Here is a 4,981-nt window from a genome sequence, read left to right on the forward strand (position 1 = left end):
GAGTGCCATGAGTCCCTTGGGTCGTTCTGGCTGCACTCCATGAACGATGGGTGGCCACATGGTCCACTTTGTCCATCCCCAGTTGGGGCTGTTGTCCCACCTATGCCCAGCAGTGTGCAGGTTTGAAACAGTAGATGTATTTCCCTCTCTGAAGGACTTTGAGCAAAAGGATGACACACTGACCTTGGGGAGTGAAAGGCCATCCCAGCTGCTGTGTGAGGTTGGCTCCAGGGAGCAGGTGCGGACAGGGGAAGAGCAGCTGTTGACCGGGTCGACTGTACCGGGGAAAGAAAGCAATCTGGTGTTTTGGCGGAGCCCTGGACACAGGCTCTGCACTGGCATTAGTCCGGGAGGCACAGTGTCTTGGGGGTCCCGGAAGGTCAGGGGATTAGCAGGGTTTTAGTTGTGATACGGCCAGTGGGTCCCCAAACCCACCTGTGGTTGTCTCCCCAGTTCTGGAGGGTGTATGTGCAGTGGATATGCTGAGCCACTGGCAGAACCCAGGGCAGGGGGCATGGTGGGGAGAGGAAGGGGCCTGTCTAAGGGGATTCCACAGCTGAGGACAGCCATTCTGAGTCCCCGGGGTGCTGCTCCCTGGCCTCTGTCCCGGGCATCCCCAGAGTACATACCGTCTGGAGGATGGGCTGCCTGCCTACCAGGATTTCCCCTCGGGTCTGGGCTCACCCTTCAGAGGACCTGTGTTGACTGTTTCTCCACTTTGGTTGCAATGGCCTAGGAGACACGCAGAACCTGCCGACACTCCCTCAGCACCCAGCTAAAAGGGACTCCAGACTTGTAAGGATGGATCAGTCCGTTGATACCCTCTATGATAATAATGATAGCAACGCTGACCTGGAGTTTACCCTGTGCTCATTTTAAGGGCTGCAGATTCAAAGCAGGTAGTGATTTGGCTCGGGGCCCACTCTTGCTGCTTTGGAGGGTCCTCCTTCCTGCCCCTCCCCGGCATCAAAGCTCTCATGTCCTGAAGCTCTGCATCAATTCTGGCTTCTGCATGCAGGTAGTCACTTGCACCATGGTATGAACTTCTGTCCCTGCTTTTCCATCCCTCTTGGGGAAGGCATTTTATGACTTACATCTCATTGTGAATGAATAAGACTTATTTCCAGGAGCAACATTCAAGTAAAAGAGGCAGAGTCAGGAGGGGCTTGCTAGGTGTACCTGCACCATAACGTTCAGACCACCTCTGATGCCCTTCCCTGAGCAACCTTGGCTTCTTTGACATCTGCTTTCTGGGCTGCCAAGCCCCTGGAGCTGCACCTGCTCCTGCAAGGAGAGTTCCTAGAGACCTACTGTGACACACCTACCACCCACCTTCACACCAAGCCTCTTTCATGGCAGGCACACATGTGAAGGGTCTGTCACTATAGAGATAAGCAGTGTTCAATGCCTTCATGTCTCTGAAACCAGCTTCCCTGTCATCACCTGTGCTTAGCTCGTCTGGGAAAACAGGCCCCTTACTGGGTTCCCTCCTCCAAAAATAATAGTTTTTTAAATTAAAAAAAAAAAGGATTTGATATTCAATACATCAAAGAGAGGAAGAAATACTTTGATGTAATTTTGATTTTACAGTTTAGCATTGATTTTATTTTTATATTTTTTAAAAGATTTTATTTATTTATTCATGAGAAACACAAAGAGGAGAGAAAGAGGCAGAGGGAGAACCAGGCTCCATGCAGGGAGCCCGACGTGGGACTGGATCCCGGGTCTCCAGCAACAGGCCCTGGACTGAAAGGGCGCTAAACCACTGAACCACCCAGGCTGCCCTGATTTTATTTTTAGTTATATCTTGGTCAGTCTTGTTTTGGTCTTTGACTTAATCCACCCCTGGCTACTTCATGGATTCTCCTTGCTTAAAACCTCTGAGAGTTTGTGTTGTTAGAAGAAATATTCCCTCCAGGTTCTCAGGTATCACCTGATCAATGTTGACATTTAATCCAGTCCAGGGCAGGTTGAGATAAGCCCTGAAAAGATTATGAGGCTGTCCCTATACCTGTATGAAATTCAACATAAAAGCAATACTAAACCATGAAAAAAGCCATAAGGAAATCCAGCAAAGAGCTGACAGTAGTGATTATATTTTATAGTAGGCATATTTAATGTGACTTGCTTCATTGGTTCATCTTTTGTTAACTGCTTCTCTGATTTTTTCCAATTTTTTAGTCATATATTTCTCTATTTTCCCTTCTATTGCCTTGTGATTTTCTTGTTAATCTACAGAGGTTCTTTCTGTTTCTGGGCTTCTATGCTTTTTCAGCCATCTCACTTGTTATATAGGTTTATCTTTCTTGACTTTTAGTGTTTTTTTCTTCAAGTTTAGTTTATATACAGAAAATATATAGCATGCACAAATCTTATATTTATAGCTTGGCGAATTTTATGTACATGTTCACCTTAGTAGAAATATACAATATCCCTAGTACCTGGGGTTCCCCCATTAGCTCTGTTCCTTCACAGCCTATACTTTCCCCTGAAGATGGCCTTTGTCTGACTTCTACCCTCAGTGTGTTCAGGAAAAACATCAAATTCCTCAATGTTCCACTTTGGGCAGTCCACCATGGTGTGCACCCTTCCTGTGAACTTCCAGGACCTCAGAGAGTGGGGGGTCAGTCTTCCTGGTCCTCTTGCCCAGCCCAGATAAAGGAAGCATCTACATCAGCTACACGTTGGAGAACCTGGGAGCTTTGAAAACATCCTTATGCCAGGGCCCCACGCATGAGGATTCTGGTTTAATTAGTCTGGGGTGCAGCCTAGGTACTGGGGTTTTTAAAAATCTTCTGTGGTGATTCTAAAGTCTAGCGCAGGTTGAGAACTCTTGCTCCAAATTAAGGAGCTTGGGAAGCCACTCTCACCAAGTTAGTGAAATCAATGGCCACTCAGTGGTTCAGGGACCAGTGACTTTGGGCATCCCTGGGTACTGGTTAAAGATGAACAATCTCAGCCTCACCCAGATCTGCTGAACCTGAAACTGTACGTTAGCCAGACTCCAGAGAATAATGTGCATGTTCTATAGAAGGGCCCTGGATGAGATGAATTCTCAGGTGCCTTGCAGCCTTGGTATCCTGTGGTTTGGCTCCACCCACCTTCCTCCATCACTTAATGGGTATGAGTTTAAAGAGGTGATATGGTTCAGGAACTGTCTTTTTTTTCTATTGGCATGGTAATTTAAGTTTTGCATTTTTCTCTATTTTTTAGATATGTCCTTAATCAGCAGAAGTGTTTTCTCCATAGTCTCTGTAAAGAATTCTCTTAATACTAATCTCATCTATAAAGCCATTCTCCAAGGGATGCCTGGGTGGCTCAGCGGTTGAGTGTCTACCTTTGGCTCAGGTTATGATCCCGGGGTCCTGGGATTGAGTCCTGCATCAGGCTCCCTGCAAGGAGCCTGTTTCTCCCTCTGCCTGTGTCTCTCTGTGTGTCTCTCATGAATTAGTGAATGGAATCTTTAAAAAAAAAAAAAAAGCGCCATTCTCCTCCAGAGAATTTGTGATATAAGTTAAATTAAAGAAAAAAAAATGTCTTCCTCACCATGTCTGTAAAAGTCTGAGTTCATGCAGTTCTTTCAGTTCAAAAGCAAAGATCCTAGGGCCATTTCTACCAAACTTTAGCCTCTGGGATGCTGCTTGGGCATAGGTGCTTCATGTTCCCCTGGGGAGCTCCTTAGTGCCATTAAAATGTATCAAAGGTCATCAAAGGCTGATAGCCTTTGCCTCTGTTTTGTCACTACTGGAAATCTCTCTGCCCCAGACCTGCCTTGAATAAACTGAAATACGACAAAAAGCTTTCTGGATAAAATATTCCTATTACAGAGATAAACATGTAACACAAACATGAAATCATGCAAACACCCACAATAGGGAGGGGTGTGGCTCCCCGTTAGAACATTGCACATGGGGCGAGGTACGTGTCAGAGCAACAGGGCTGTGTGGAGGGCACAGCTATATCTACCATCACAACTATGTGCTTATCAGGAGAAATTCATAGAAGGGGTTAGGAAGAGAAGACATGAGACTTTAAGATATGTTACAGGACACATCAAAATAAAAATCTTCTGCACAGCAAAGGAAACAGTCAATAGAACTGAATAAAAAGCAACATATAGAATGGGAGGAGATATTTGCAAATGACATCTCTGATACAGGGTTAATATCCAAAATCTATAAAGAACTGATATAGCTCAAGACTTCAAAAAACACAAATAATCCAGTTAAAATGGACAGAAGAGGGGCACCTAGGTGGCTCAATTGGTTAAATGTCCAACTCTCAGTTTCAACACAGGTCATGATCTCATGGTGGTGGGATTGAGACCGGTGTCAGGCTCCATGCTTAGTGCTTACTGCAGAGTCTGCTTGAGATTCTCTCTCTCTCTCTCTCTCTCTGCCCCTCACCTCTTCCCTGTTGGTGGGGAGGGATGGGCAGAAGACATGACCAGACATTTCTCCAAAGAAGACATCCAAATGGCTGACAGGCACATGAAAAGATGCTCAACATCACTCATCATCAGGGAAATGCAAATCAAAACCACAATGAGATACCACCTCACATCTGTCAGGATGGCTAATTCAACACAGAAAACAGCAGGTTTTGGTGAGGATGTGGAGAAAGGGGAGCCCTCGTGTACTGTTGGAAGGAATGCAAGCTGGTGCAGCCACTGTGGAACACCATATAGAGGCTCCTTGAAGAATTAAAACTAGAACTACCCTATGATCCAGCAATCTTACTATTGGATGTTTATCCAAAAAATATGAAAACACTAATTCTTTTTTTTTTTTTTTAATTTTTATTTATTTATGATAGTCACAGAGAGAGAGAGAGAGAGAGAGAGGCAGAGACACAGGCAGAGGGAGAAGCAGGCTCCATGCACTGGGAGCCCGATGTGGGATTCGATCCCGGGTCTCCAGGATCGCGCCCTAGGCCGAAGGCAGGCGCCAAACCGCTGCGCCACCTAGGGATCCCCTGAAAA

The 4,981-nt window shown here is 45.8% G+C and overlaps 1 long non-coding RNA gene across 1 annotated transcript in view; it reads right to left on the reverse strand.

The window, feature by feature from the left end:
- Nucleotides 1-4,981, reverse strand: part of LOC144310288 (uncharacterized) — a 65,039-nt gene that overhangs the window by 52,850 nt on the left and 7,208 nt on the right. The window lies entirely within an intron of this gene.

The sequence above is a fragment of the Canis aureus genome, chromosome 3 (assembly GCF_053574225.1).
Source record: "Canis aureus isolate CA01 chromosome 3, VMU_Caureus_v.1.0, whole genome shotgun sequence".
In the NCBI taxonomy this organism is placed as follows: Eukaryota; Metazoa; Chordata; class Mammalia; order Carnivora; family Canidae; genus Canis; species Canis aureus.